The sequence below is a fragment of the Anolis carolinensis genome, unplaced genomic scaffold (genome assembly GCF_035594765.1).
Source record: "Anolis carolinensis isolate JA03-04 unplaced genomic scaffold, rAnoCar3.1.pri scaffold_8, whole genome shotgun sequence".
In the NCBI taxonomy this organism is placed as follows: domain Eukaryota; kingdom Metazoa; phylum Chordata; class Lepidosauria; order Squamata; family Dactyloidae; genus Anolis; species Anolis carolinensis.
The window spans coordinates 24788022-24804290 of record NW_026943819.1 but is presented as its reverse complement, the minus strand read 5'-3'; the positions used below and the strand labels follow the sequence as shown (position 1 = coordinate 24804290).

Genomic DNA, 16269 nt, shown 5'->3' with positions numbered 1-16269 from the left:
CTGCAAACATTCAGCTCACAAAAGATTCAACATAAATATTCCCTTTCCTTGTCAGTGGAGGCCTTGTAACCATGAAGGATGGTCTGTTCCCCACCACCACCACCACCACCCCATCCCACGTGTTACACTTTAAATGAACTTCTTGAATTGGACAGAACTGTCAAAACCATCTTATTTAAGCATGCCTTCAAGCTTTTCCTTTGTTGGAAAGCAGAAGGTTCAATGGTAGTGTAGTAGTAGTATAATAATAATAATAATAATAATAATAATAATAATAATAATAATAATAATAATAATAATAATTGTGACAGCTGGACAACAAAACATTGCATGGAAAGTTCCTTGACAAAATTGAAGGAAAAGATGATAAGGAGAAGACCTGGCTATGGCTCATGAATGGGACACTGAAGAAGGAGACAGAAGGCCTGATCCTTGCAGCCCAGGAGCAAGACATCAGAACAAAGGCAATTCAGGCCAAGATAGAAAAATCAGCTGATGACCCAAAATGCAGACTCTGCAAGGAAGCTGATGAAACCATTGACCATATCCTCAGCTGCTGTAAGAAAATCACACAGACAGACTACAAACAGAGGCACAACTATGTGGCCCAAATGATTCATTGGAACTTATGCCTCAAGTACCACCTGCCAGCAGCAAAGAACTGGTGGGATCACAAACCTGCAAAAGTATTGGAAAATGAGCATGCAAAGATACTGTGGGGCTTTTTCAGTCTTAAAAAAGGGCTGAAAAACTAGGCTTATACTTGAGTATATACCGTAAGTCTGGAGGCTTTTCCATTTAAGGAACATCATAAGAAGGGAGAAATGACTCAGTGAATTTTGTCCTTTGTCCATCTGCCTCCCCAAATAAGAGAGAAATTTTTATTTTGATATGAGAGGTTCTTATGACTCAACACATTGGCTAGGTGATATTTTCACGACCTTTTCTCCTTCCTCTTCTCCTGGCTGTCAAAAACTTGAAGAATGGGTCCAAATTACCTTACGGCATTGGAACTGCTAGATCTTGAAATAGTTTCCTTTCCAGAGATGGTTGTCCCAGAGATCTTGTTCCATCTTTCATTGTAAGGAAAAGGTGTCATCTTCAATTACACTTTAAAAGCTTGTTTATAAAGTCTGTTATGCAAACATGGACCAGGCTTAATTTGTCCTGTCAATGTGGCAGAAAAGGTGGACTCTTCTTACAAGAAGCATCTTTATCTGCAACTTTTAAGGAATAATAGCTGTGACAGGTCTTTTTGTTACAGGGAAGGAGACATGGAAATTGCCTTGCCTTTGCTTCATGTTTATTCCTTTTCCACCTCACCTCCACCCCCAAATATGGGAACTTCCAATAAACAAAAGGCTTCAGAGAGCATAGGATAATTAAACATTACTGCCTTTGATTAGCCACGGGATGGAGATGCAGTGGCAATTATCACTGCTGTGTCAGAAGGCTTTGATGGAGGAACAACAGGGAGCTTTGTTGACAATCTTGTGAGAAGACTATGGGTTGAGAAGCAAGCTATTTTTTACTCACATTGACAAGCAGACATGGCAAAAATTACAGATCACACTGATCTGTAATTTCTCCTTTCAAATAATTTGAAGGCACATCACCAGCTTTTGAAACCTTTGAATTTCAATCCACTCCAAAAGGTCTACAACATGGTTCATTCAGGGAATGGGCTGATCATGTTATGCCAGCTATTCATCCCTGAGAATATATCCAGGAGTAAGGAGAGATACCGTGTTTCCCCGAAAATAAGACAGTGTCTTATATCAATTTTTGCTCCCAAAGATGCTCTAGGTCTTATTTTCAGGGGATGTCTTATTTTTCAATGAAGAAGAATTGACATTTATTGTTGAACAAAAGAATAAACATTTATTATATACTGTACAGTAGTTGTCATCACAAACCAGCATAATCAGACAAACTGAATCCTGTCAAGAATTTCTTGTTACTACCAATATTTCCATGTACAACACTCTATGGTACGTACATTTACCAATCCTGTGTGCTCTGGTGTTCTGTTCGTTGGGGATGCTTCCAAACAAAAACTTTGCTAGGTCTTACTTTCGGGGGAGGCCTTATATTTAGCAATTCAGCAAAACCTTGACTAGGTCTTATTTTCTGGGGATGTCTTATTTTAGGGAAAACAGGGTAGATTTCATCTGGCAGCCACTAGTGTGTTTCTTAAACCTCACAGCTCTGAGGATGCCTGCCACAGATATGGGTAAAACATCAGGAGAGAAAGCTTCTAGAACATGGCCATCCAGCCCAAAAGACTCACAGCATCCCAGATAAGAGTTTGGACAAGGGTAGAAACCCATTTTAAGACAGAGGAAGGGCTTCATATTCTAGCCTCATAGATCTGTGAGGATTAGCTAATTCTTATATTCAGGCTGGATTGAAACCTGGAACCTTTCGGTCTGCAAGTTCAGCAGCTCAGCGCTTTAACACACTGAGTCACCAGAAGGGAGCGGAGTGAGTGCCCGCTGTTAGCTCCAGCTTCTACCAATCTAGCAGTTCAAAAACATGCAAATGCGAGTAGATCAATAGATACCGCTCTGACGGGAAGGTAACGGCATTCCATGCAGTCATGTCAGCCACATGACCTTGGAGGTGTCTATGGACAACGCCAGCTCTTCGGCTTAGAAATGGAGATGAGCACCAGAGTTGGACATGACTGGACTTAACGTCAAGGGAAACCTTTACCTTTACCTATATTCAGGCCAGGATCAAGAAGATGTATGACACATGTGGAGCATTCATAGGTGAAGGTCTATGCCTCTGACCCAGGGAATGCCATGCTCTACTTCTTGGGAGTTCATCTTCCAATGAAGACAAAGCAGACTTGCCTTTGGAGAAGCCACAGCAGATGCCTGATAGCCAGCCAAGTCCTCCTTCATTTCTGCAGACCAAGTCAGGTTCAGAAGAAGAAGACCTGGAGGAGAAGCCCCAGAGAAAGGTGGAGGTTATATGTGCAAGGATTCAACTACCAATGGCTTAAATATATATACAGTAGAGTCTCACTTATCCAACACTCGCTTATCCAACGTTCTGGATTATCCAACGCATTTTTGTAGTCAATGTTTTCAATATATCATGATATTTTGGTGCTAAATTCATAAATACAGTAATTACTACATAGCATTACTGCGTATTGAACTACTTTTTCTGCTAAATTTGTTGTCTAACAATTATGTTTTGGTGCTTCATTTGTAAAATCATAACCTAATTTGATGTTTAATAGGCTTTTCCTTAATGCCTCCTTATTATCCAACATATTCGCTTATCCAACATTCTGCCAGCCCGTTTATGTTGGATAAGTGAGACTCTACTGTGTGTGTGTGTGTGTGTGTGTGTGTGTGTGTGTGTGTGTGTGTGTATATATATATATATCAAAAACAAAAAATGATTTTGCTATTTTATGTAAGGGGCACCATTTACCTGTATTTACTCAAATCTAATTCACCATCAAATCTAATGCGCACCTCGATTTTTAAAACCCTGAAACCCAAAAAAGTATTTACCATATTACACAAATCTAATGCACATCCTAATTTTGGGAAGGTAATTTAGTCAAAAAAGGTGAGCATTACAATCAAGTAAATATGGTACTTTACTATTGTATATAATGAGATTCGAGCATTCATGGATTTGGTATCCACAGGAATCCTGGAACCAAACCTCAGTGAATATCAGGGACACATTATGTGTCCCTCACAACCTCTGAGGATGCCTGCCATAGATGTGGGCGAAACGTCAGGAGAGAATACTTCTAGAACATGGCCATACAGCCCGGAAAACATACAATAACACTATGTGTTGTTTGCCAAATATTGATGAGACTGAAGCAAATTGAAGCAAAAAAATCTAAAGTCTTTAGGCTGGATATATTTAATCAAAGTTTTGATATAGCTGAATTAGTCATGACTAACTCAGCCCTTTGGTTTAACTGGTTCTTGTTTTAAGCATCATTCAGATTGGAAACAGCTCCTTGAATTTTCAGTGGTAAAATATTATTTCTCAGTGAAATTGAAGTCATCGTTCAATTCTGAATGGTAAAACTGGGCATTTAAACTGTTCCCAGTCATGTATAAACATTTGTTTCACCTCTGCACATTTGAAAGGATGAGAAGCAAGTAGTGAGAAAACAAAAGCATTGGTTCTTCCATCTCCAAGACTAAATAATCTCTTGTTTCTCTATTGCTTTATTTTTACCATCAGCCCTAAACTCAGCAAACTATTTAAAAAAGCAGTCAGTTCTTCCCCGAGTGTGACTGCCGAGAATGTTCATTTCTTCCTATTTCATTGCAGTATAAGCTATTGTTAGCAGAATGTGGCAATTTCTCCAAGTATTTCTGCTGGTGCCTGCCGATAGTTACACAATGTTGAATACCATGATCGGCACCACAGATAGCAATAGGATTATTGTGTGAATTTTGAACCGCAGTGTGTGCATGCAAGGTAATAGGTAGCGCATAATTCTTTATCATTCTTGCAGCCCTGCTTTTATTTGGGAGTTTTGACAGATCGAAACAATGAATACAGAATGTGGGAGGCAAAATGTATGTGGCAAGTCAAGAAATTAGTTGAATTTCATTTTTTTGGGCGGGGGAAGTGGGAATCCAGTTGCTATTGACAGTTGTGTGTGTGTGTGTCTGTGTGTGTGTGTGTGTGCATACGTACGTGTGCTTCTTACAGCTAACAGATGCTGAAAGAAAGGGAGAAGCAAACAACAAAAACACACATAAAATCAAAGCACTGCAATCTGCTCAGCAGCTCCTGCCTGACAAGATGAAAATGATCAGGGACCTTCCAGAAAATAAGTGATTGATGTTTCTGACTCATCCAGAACAGGCACACAGCACCCAGGAGTCATTTGTACAGATGTCCCATGTATTCTGAAAGATGATTCTCCATTTTTCTGCAGTAAATGCTACAATTTGTGAATGCACAGAAAAGACTGAGTTTGGTTTTATGTTCTATCACCCCATTGATGGTGTGTGGCTTCCATCTCTATGGAATGGTAATCGGTTCTGAATTTGAGTCTGTGAAAGAGCTATCCAAGGTACCAAACCTATTTTGTATGTAAGTCCAGCACCTTGGATAGTTCTTTTAAAACTCGCCTTAGCCCCACTGATATGGAAATCATCATCCAGCACTACACAGTTCTTAATCCGCCACAATAGTATTGCAGCATATACAAACAGAATCCTTGGAGCCCAGATCATGTGATGCCCCATGGGCCTCTGAGTCTTGACCCTAGCGCCATTATGGATCATGGTGATGAAGACATGGGATTTCTGCCGTCTCAGCAAGAGACTGTTCCATTCCAGATGCCTTTTGTTGACAATTCTTGCCAAGAGCTCATTAAAACGGACCTTGAACAGGCTATTCCCAGCGCTTCTCCCCCTTTCGCGAAAAGGGAGTTTTTTGAAACTAGTCTCTCAGAGAAAGCGCAAACAAGAAAAAGCGCCAGATTAGCAGCCAGACAGAGTACTAATTAGCTCGTTTCTCCTGAGAGTTTTCAGGGAGGAACGCATCTGGATGAAGATGTGTTTCAGTTCTTTTCCCTTGGGAAAAGAAGCACTGGACACCTGTTTGTAGAAAGATTTGAAGTTCTTTAAAAGTTTCCCGCACCGGGCTAGCCCGCGCGGAGTCAACAAGTCAGCTCAAGGATTAACTTAGGTTCCAGCCAAGTGTGGACTGCGTTTTGAGTCCGCTAACTCCAGTTTCATCGTGCCTTGCCTTGTCGTGTTCTTGACCCGTCTCATCGTGTTCCCAGCCTTGTATCTTGTGCCAAGTATCCAGTCTTGTCTTCAGTTTCCTGCCTTGGACTTACTTTGATCTCTAGTAAAATCTTGGACGTTTCCCCACTCAAACTGCTTGGAAGTTGAGTGTGTTTTGGTTTTGGATTATAACTTTGAACTCTAATATTATATACTGGACAATATATTTCTGGACTATATTTGACCTTCCCTGAAAGGTCTATTGATGAACTTTATTTTCTATCTGTTTTTATCCTATTTACTCATTTCCTTAATAAAGATATTAGACTGTTATTGGCCTCCGTGTGTTGGTTCTAGTGCTCTGCGGCCAGGGCGTGACAGATCATGGTTATTAGAAATAGCTGCTTTGTGGGTAAAAGGCCTTAACATGGCAATGAAGCAGATGGCAGGGGAACAAGGTGTGTTAATGACTACCTGATTATGGTTTGGAAAACATCTGCATATCTTTAAATGCCATATTGATGCATGAGACAAAAAAGTCATCTATAGGCACCTCCAACCATGAATAAGCTCCTATGATTATCATGGAAGGCTAAGAAAGAAATGATCAGAAAAGTTCTAGCTATATATCCATTTCCTTGGGTATTTCAGAAAGAATTCACATTATGGGGTTTGCAACTTGGCAAGCTTAGATGTGCCTTCCTTAAAAAAACTATTTGGATAAATGGCAACCTTAAGATTATATCTGAAGTAGGATTCCAGTGTTCTGGAATATTTAGGAGTCAACCCAAGATTTTATCAAAGTATGATTTGTTTTATTGTTGATTGACTTGTTTTATCATTGAGTTTTTTACATTGTCTGTTTTGCCTGGGCTTGACCCCATGTAAGCCGCCCCGAGTCCCTTCGGGGAGATGGGGCGGGGTATAAAAATAAAATTATTATTATTATTATTATTATTATTATTATTTTATTATGACACAGCAAACAAGATAGATATGCTGGATTTCGTATCACAAAATCACAAGTCGAACACTTCCCAAGTGTCTAGGACTATGTGATATTATTATTATTATTATTATTATTATTATTATTATTATTATTATTACACAGCAAACAAGATAGATATGCTGGATTTCGTATCACAAAATCACAAGTCGAACACTTCCCAAGTGTCTAGGACTGTGTGATATTATTATTATTATTATTATTATTATTATTATTACACAGCAAACAAGATAGATATGCTGGATTTCGTATCACAAAATCACAAGTCGAACACTTCCCAAGTGTTTAGGACTGTGTGATGTATTTTCGGATGATGCGTGCAGATCCCAGTAGGGTGGCCTTTTGCAGTTGGCAGATCATGATTTTGTCAATGTCTATTATTATTATTATTATTATTATTATTATTATTATTATTATTATTATTATTATTATGGGGGTCTCAAACACACTCTCATTTTCTCCACAACCAGAAGCTTGGGACATATTTACACTACCTTTATGGAATCTGGATGAAATGTCCAAGACTTCCCATAAAAATGTAATAAATGTATAGTTTTAGAAGGGGTGCTGAAATGAAGCTATTATTTTACCCTTCACTGAATTATATTTTCTGGGGTTCTTGACACTTACATGGGGTTGAAAGTGTATGGACATATCATGTAGACATGCCATAGGAAGAACCGAAGATCAATTTCCGGTCTATCAAGGTTTCTCTAACACTGCATCTACGCTGTGGAATTAATGCAGTTTGAGACCACATTAACTGCTGTGGCTCCATGCTGTGGAGGATTTAGTGAGAGAAGGCTAAAGTCCTTGTAAAACTATGACTCCCATGATTCCATAATACTGAGCCATGGCAGTTAAACCAGTATCAAACTATCAATTCTAAGTTTCACCACTGCAACCCAAGGATCTACAAAACAATCTTCTGTTGTTGTAGACAGCATAAGAGAAAACATATGATAACAATTTTGCTGGCCTCAGGATGCGATCAGGAGTCCCATGTGAGAAAGGAGGAGCACCAGCAAAAGCTATTTGAATTATTGTCTCATTGGATCTCTGTTTATTGAGGTCCAAATCATGTTTCCACCTTTAATTTGCAATTATGCCAGTGCACAATTGATGAGGCACTTTCAGCAAATGATTTCCATTAATGAGCTCCTTTCTGAGATAATGTTGGAGGCTGGAAAGAGCTGGAAAGAGAATGGTTCACTAGGACTATCTTATATTAGAGAAGTGGGGGGGGGGGGGAAGCATAGTGTTTTGACCTGGAAATGTGGACCTAGAATTCACAGAAGCTTCCAACCAGCTTCTGAATTAGTATGGTTTGCCCCTAGTATACACAAACACATATCCAGAGTGTTTTCCCTATATTTCTTCCTATCTGATTGTTTGGCAAGACCTGAGAGGCATGTTCCAAGCCAGGATGAAATTGAAATTCTGAATTGTTAAGATTAATTTAATTTGGTAGTAGGTGATGATATATAGATAGATGGTAGAGACAGACAGACAGACAGACAGACAGACAAATAGAGGTCCTTTTAACCACTGGACCGGTATCAGTGGTTTCATTTATCCACATCCAACAAAATATGCCCTAAGTATTTTCTAGATCCTCCAATGCAATGGTTCTCAACTGGGGTCCCCAGATGTTTTTGGTCTACAACTCCCAGAAACCCCAGCCAGTTTACCAGCTGTTAAGATTTCTGGGAGTTGAAGGCCAAAAACATCTGGAGACTCCAGGTTGAGAACCACTGCTCCTATGTAATTCTGTGATATCACTGGGCAAGAAGTCTTTCCTTTCATTGGGGTTCACTATTGTCCAAGGTTTCACTTATTCATGTGAAATCCAGGAATGTATCCCTCATGGATATGCGTGTCATATTATACACACATATATTACCTAATACTTGCAGAGGGAGGAACAACATACAACACAAAGGCTGAGAACCTGGATCAGGAAACACATAGTAAGTCATCACAAGTAGAACTATGAAATGTTTCCCATCACACCCTCATCCAACTCACCTAACTTTTAGTTGCTGCAACCTGCCTTCAAAAAGCATCAATTTACTGTCCAACTATGTTTCTATAGATGGACATGGAGCAACATGGCATCTCTTGGGATATTCCAGGAGTCCTTCAGAAGTCCTTGATAGTGTCATCAGTGCTGTGAATGTGTCCAGCCCTAAGGACATTAGTGGGACATTTTTCTACCACTTTTCCACTTTCGATCAACCAAAAATTTTGATATTTGAGTGAAGAGGTCTTCATCTCCTATAGGTGGTTTGAGGGGAATTTAGTCATTGCAGGAGATTGGTTGAGAATGCCACCTTCTGCAAATACTAAAGTACTACTTGCTTATGCAAGCATAGGTTGAGCTTACATCTGCATAAGTCACTGTCAGCCAATATTAATAACAGGGGAGGAAAAAACTATGTGAGACCATTGAGTGAGACAGATTTGGATTTAGCCTTCCCAATTCTTAGCTTAGCCTCCAAGTCAGTCTACTTCTACTATTAATAGCAGTAGCATATTCAGAGAGAACCAGTATGCTGTGGCTTGAGTAGGACTCTAGGAACCATAATTCCCTGTTTGACCTGTTCTTGAGCAAGTTTCCCACTCTCTGCCCCAAAACCCCCAAGATAGATTCATGTGTATTTAAGATTTTTTTTAAAGATATTTTAAAGATGTTTTTAAATTGTTAGATTTTAGCCTTTCTTGTAAGCCCCCCCGAGCCCTAGGGGAGTGGTGGCATGTAAGTTTAAATAATAAATAAATAAATAAATAAATAAATAAATAAAATATACTAGGGTTTCCATAAATCAGATATGACTTGAAGGCATACAACAACAACATCAGCAGCAACAGCAAGAACAAACCAATAACAACAGTAACAAAAGAATGGAACAATACTGTTTTCAGACTCCCCCAAAAATGCAGACCCTTGACATCCTTATAAGCATGTTTTGAACTTGCTAAGGCATCATTATGAAGCATTATTCTCTCAATCAATAGAAATCAATCAAACTAATAAAATATTGCAAGTGCATCAGATTTTTCTTGCAGAAACCTAATTGTCCCCTAACAGTAAATTCTAGTTTATGAGGTGGCTGAGGCCATTTATTCTAATTGTGGGGCTGACTATGAAACCTGGGGGAAAAAGTTAACATACTTGGTAAACAGGAGATGTTTTTGTTTGAGCAGCAGGCTATATATGTCAAATCACAAATATGAATGATGGGGCCATGGTATTTTCTATGTTGTTATATAATCTCTGAAGCCCATAACCGATTATGAGGTTCTGTTTTATGAGCTCGCGTTTACAAAGTAAGTCATATACTCTGCCTTGACAAATCTCTCCATGGGTAGGCCAATAATTTCATTTCACTTTGCTTTGCTTTGGACAAGAATTTATCAAAGCTCACATTCCAGTTTTGCACATTCAAGATGATAAATACTCGAGATCAAACATTTTGGTGTGAGGGACACCGAAACTGATGGATTTTTCCATCAAACCAGATGATTTGGAGTGCTTAGCTCTTAAAAGTTGAACTTTGACCCCCCCCCCTGTATTCATTAGGGAATGAAAAAATATTGTAATAATAGATTAATAATGTTTTTGCTATGGGTCATGAAGCTCTAATGAGAATTTTTAGCAGGAAGTCGTGCACTGAGCAAAGAGCTGGACCAGATCCCAATGATTCTATGACGGTATGACTCTATTCTGCACAAAATAAATTTTGATTGGGATTCTGCCTCGATGTGCAGAATGATCAAACTACTCACTGACATGATACACAATCATGTGAGACAATTGTGGTAATGTACATCAGGACCATGTGCAAAGTATACCATTGCATAAGTGAGTCATTCACCATATAATGGGCACCATGCAATGTTGTGATGCCTTCACACAATAGGGCACCATAACAGTGGAGACCTTTTTTTCCAGTTGGGTACATAGCTTTTGGCTGTTGTCCATTCTGGATCACAAGTGTCCCATAACTCTGCTGGGGGGCATTAACTTCTACTACTATCATATAAAGGCAACCTGTTGTTGTGACTCAGCAGCAGAACCAGAGTGAAGATGAGGAAGGGGATTTTGGGTTTCAGATGCAGGAGCCAGAGGATGGGATGCAGGATGAATTTCAGGATGATGTCACGGGGATGAGAAATCATGGAGTTATACAGGCTGGTTCAGAAGGGCAAGAAGCGCAGCCTGTGGATGAACTCCTGAACCAGCCTGTCATAGATAACAACCAGGGAGACATTCCCATGGGAAATAATGAGCTGGATTTGTCTCAGGCTCCTATTCAGGTGCAAGATAATGATTTAGTTGACCTTGACCATCAAGGAGCGTCATTGCTATCTAGAGCAGATCGTTTGCAATGGAAAGGAATGCCTAGGCACAGCCTGAGATTAGCTGGAAAACGGGAGGCCTCTGAAGGGAAGAGAAATGCATTTTTGGGTTGCTTTTAAAAGTGTGTGTTTAGAGACAATTCTTTGTCAAAGCAAATTCTCGCTTCATCAGAGTGGATGTGTCTTCATGCCTTGGAAATTCTCCTGTTCTTGAATCCTTGCAACCAGTGGACTAATGTTTCTTTGGAAATGGACTCATGCTTTTTAACTATAGACTATTGGATTTACTGACTCTTTTTGCAACTACTTTGGGATCTTTATTTCTGCATGCTTTGATTATATATATTCTGCTTTAGCTTAATAAAATTACAAAAGACTATTTTCGTGTGTGACTTGGTGTCCACAGCAAGGTGAACTATTCTGAGGTGCGACACCTGTCCCATAGATTAGCTATACCACTGTACATAATGTTTGATTCCATAACAATCATAGCACTGGCACAATTGTTCTGCTCATAGGAATACAACTGTTGTGCAATTCTAAACTATGTGACTGGACGTTGTTTATAAGGTCACACATTTCCAACAGGATGACAGCTATTTTATACCTGAAAAAACACCTCTCAATAAATCCCTAGGTCCTCCAGTGCAACAGTCAACCTCTACTGGAAGATGACTATCCATCTTGCTTTTGTGCCACCCCAGAGACCAGGAAAAAAATCCACCTAAACATTAGGAAAAACATCCTGACAATAAGAGCTCTCCAAGAGTATAATATGCTGCCTGGGAGTGTGGTGGAAGATTGTAAACAGAGGCTAAATGGTCATCTGTTAGGAGAGCTTGGTTTGTTGATTCTTGCATAGCAGAATGAGGTTGGATTGGGTTGTCTTCTCACTCTCATTTTCTATTATATGTCCCATCCAATGAATACAAAAAGAAAATTTCTCTCCAGTGTAGATATGAGTTACTAGATTTCAGGAGGAATACCTGTTTCATGTTTCCTCTCTCACTTTTCCATGTCACTTAAACTACTATCTCTAGACAGAAAGCCAGTGGATAAGAGAGAAGCTAGAACCCTGAGTGATGCTCTCTTGTCAGCACCAAAATAATTAAATTGGCCCCGAAGGCCTGTTCGATTCCTTCATGTCTCTGCACTTCTGTTAAGATGTTTAGGTGGCACTGAAACAATTTGTTTTAGGGGAAATATTACAGTAGAGTCTCACTTATCCAACACTCGCTTATCCAATGTTCTGGATTATCCAACGCATTTTTTGTAGTCAATGTTTTCAATATATCATGATACTTTGGTACTAAAATCGTAAATACAGTAATTACTACATAGCATTACTGCGTATTGAACTACTTTTTCTGTTAAATTTGTTGTATAACATGATGTTTTGGTGCTTAATTTGTAAAATCATAACCTAATTTGATGTTTAATAGGATTTTCCTTATTCTCTCCTTATTATCCAACATATTCGCTTATCCAACGTTCTGCCGGCCCGTTTACGTTGGATAAGAGAGACTCTACTGTATATGAAACAATGCAGCCGTAATTTTCTCTTCTATTCTACATTTTCTAGGCTGTAGACATATCTAGAAATAGCTCTCCATAAATCCATGCAAATATGCCTACATTTCCACCATCTCTCCTCTGCAGCATAACTATAAAGTGCACCAATTCCAGTAGTTTCCTAATGCATAAAATATTACAGAGAAAGAACATTTGGCATGATTATGTAGATGCAAAAGAGCCAAGGGATGAACTTGGATGGGCCCAAGATTAAACATCGTAGGTCTTGAGTGCTGCCCACTCTTATTCTCCGCTCTGTTACAGATATAGGGATGGATACTGATTCATTGCAATGCTATGATTTACACATAAACAATCACTCAATGTTCATGAATCCCTTGAATAACAGACCGGGCTGTGGCGCAGGCTGGTTAGCAGCCAGCTGCAACAAATCACTCTGACCAAGAGGTCATGAGTTCGAGGCCAGCCTGTGCCTGCGTCTGTCTCTGTTCTATGTTATGGCATTGAATGTTTGCCTTATATGTGTGCAATATGATCCACCCTGAGTCCCCTTTGGGGTGAGAAGGATGAAATATAAATACTGTAAATAAATAATAAATAAATAAATAATGTGGAGAATATAAGGTGCACCTTGAACTGCATTTGGTATTCCAGGAACCAACCATGGCTAATGCTTCAATGTTGATAGAGTTGTTTAAATCCACTCTGGGTTTTAGTTTGAACTTTAACAAAGTTGTCCAAAGTGCCAGACATGGGTGCTGATGGATACAAGGGCAGGCACCTTGGAAAGATCCTTTCAAGGTCAGAATAAAAATGGCTTTCTCACCACATCGACCTCAGAATTTTAGTACAAAAACACTATTGATTTAGGACATTGAAATCACATAAACAACAGCAAATGCAGCACAATCAATTAAGAGCCCTTTCTTCAACAGTCAGACAGTTCCCGAATGTCTGCTTGAATTTAAAGTGCCTCATGGATCAGGTTGATGAAGGGAAATAATTCCTCCATCAACAGCCCTGAGGAGTCAGTGGATCCTGATGATTTTGAGACAGGAGGACACTGATTCCACTCAATGTTTTTTTTTATTTATTTACAGTATTTATATTCCGCCCTTCTCACCCCAAAGTGGACTCACATTGTACTCATATAAGGCAAACATTCAATGTCATATAACATAGTACAGAGACAGAGACAGACACAGAGGCAATTTATACCTTCTCCAGCTTCCTGAGGGTAAGCTTGATTCCGGCCACAGGGGGAGCAGCTGCTTCATCATCCACTGCAACGGCACTTCCTCATTCCAACGGCAGCTGGGTGATTTTTATGGTGTCTAAATTAGCCTCCCCACATATAAGTGGTACCTAAATTTCCTACTTGATAGATGCAGCTATCTTTCGGGTTGGTTAGGTCAGCAACAGGCAGGGGCTATATTTTATTTTTAATTGTCGGGTGCTCACCCCAACACGGGCTGGCCTCGAACTCATGTCCTCTTGGTCAGAGTGATTTATTGCAGCTGGCTGCTAACCAGGCTGTGCCACAGCCCGGCCCCTGAGCTCTGCTTTTGGTTGTTTGCTTATTTATTTATTTACAGTACATACCCCTATATAAGCATGTAGGAGACATAAACATGGTATGGGAGACATGATGCAAAAGGAAAAAGGAGTGGAAGCTTGGAAGAAGATTAAGTCTAGCAGATATAGATTCTTTTCTCCCTCTAAGACTAAGGCAGTGGCAGTTGGGGTGGATGAAGGTTCTCTCATCTGCTACTAGACTTGGGTATAAAAGAGATATGCAAGCATCTTCTTTCTCTCTGGTGCCTGGGGAGTAGCAATGGGATAGAAGGTGGCAATTGGGATGGAGAGAGAGCCTTCCATCTGCTTCTGGGTCTGTGCATGACTGAGCTGGACTTTAAAGGAATTATTTAATGGACTTGGCTTGGATAGTTCATATTAAAAGCTGTGCATTTCCTTTTTTGTGCCTCAATTGGCCCAAGATGGAAACAAAACAAAAAAAAAGGAGTGAAAATGCTACACATGTTTCCTAGAGGCCTTTGGAGGGCAATATGTTTTGAAATAAATTGTAAAATGCCTCCAAATCACTGGATTAGTCCTTGAGACCAAAAAATGACTCCAGAGTTCTCATGAGGTTCATGGTCCACACTTTGCCCACTCTTAATATAAATATGTATGCACACCCTGGAAGGGTTCAATGAGGCATTTTCTCTTGGCATTTCTATGGGTATCTCACCTCTAAAACTGGACAGATTATTTCCATGAAAATCATCCCTTTGACATCTTTGCTTCCAATGAACTAGTTCCTTAGGAAATGAATCATCAGTTGTCTTCCACTTTTCTTTTTCTGCTTTGAAAGGGACTTTAAATTAAACATCTCAACTGAAACCATCTGGGTCCTTGAAATAAAGAGTTTCTTTTCTTGATTATTAAGTTAAAGTTATTCTTTTTATACTGCCGCTTATGATCTGAGTAATTGGGAATATATAAAGTTTTTTCCCCTTCTCTTCTGCTAACTAATGTGCCATTTACCACAAAGAAAAGGCAAACCCAGACAAAGCTGGGGATAGATGCTAGTCAATATCTCTTTAGCACTTCTGGATGAAGCAGCTTTATTGAGACCGAGGGTTACACCTGGATTCCCCTAAAACATGTTGCACAATGAGAACCACAAGGGAGAAAGACCCAATGAATAAAGCAACAAGATAGCTATAGCCCCAGCAGCTTTCCTGCTGCCTATTCAGTATAATCACCTCTGCCTACCAGCCGTTTTACATTTGAATGCTGAAAAAATATAGCCAAATAATTCACCTTGAGTTCTGAGGTTTCTGTTATCGAATTTCTGAATGCTGTTTTCATACACGCCGGAGACCATTTCTAAATGTCAGCACATGGCGTTCCAATCCCACAATCGACACCTTGCTGGAGAGACTTCACAATTCTGTAATACAGGTAGCAAAACACAAGGAATTCAGGCCACGGCAATGCAGAACATCCAAACGCCAAAGAGAATCTAAAAAGGAATAAAACATGATTTGTTTGTGAATTTACTGAAGAATTGGGGAGGGAGGGGAAATCATATTCCCTGCAGGCTGAATAATACCAATGCCTTTTACACTTTTGTAAAGTTTAGCCGAGCTAAACCAACTTGTTTCGCTGGATCGGTTGTGGGTTTATGGAAATGTTAACACTGCCGAATCTGGCTCCCGATCTGCAGAGACTCTTCCCTTTATCAACAAAGACACAGAATAAAGAGGAATTCTTTGAAAGAGCAGCTGACGCTTCAATTTGCTTTGCAATTGAGGAACTATTAGGAAATGGTTTCCTAAATGCCATTCATCCTTTATATGATAGCAGTGCTCAGGGACCTGTGTTAAAAAAAACCCTGAGTTACTCACAGGAATAGGAATTGCTTGGAGCTGAAAATACTAAAAAGATGCTTCCCCAAGTGCATATAATGCAGATTGTTGGTTTTCTGCAATCTGTTTCAGAAGATTTCAAAATAGAGTTTGTTTTATTAGAAGACTAATAATATTTTTTTTAAAAAAAGGAATCCTGATATCTTCTAGAGTCAGGCCAATATTCAACAGGTTACCCTTATCCCATGATATGGACACA

The 16269-nt window shown here is 39.5% G+C and overlaps 1 long non-coding RNA gene across 1 annotated transcript in view; it reads right to left on the bottom strand.

Moving 5' to 3' along the window:
- Positions 1 to 1835: 1835 nt before the first annotated feature.
- LOC134293475 (uncharacterized) overlaps positions 1836 to 16269 on the bottom strand; it is a 39708-nt gene continuing 25274 nt past the window's right edge. The window contains exons 2-3 of the long non-coding RNA XR_010000423.1: positions 15463 to 15592; positions 1836 to 2944 (exon numbers count right to left, since the gene is read on the bottom strand). This is a non-coding gene — a long non-coding RNA (uncharacterized LOC134293475). The remainder of the gene's footprint in view (positions 2945 to 15462; positions 15593 to 16269) is intronic.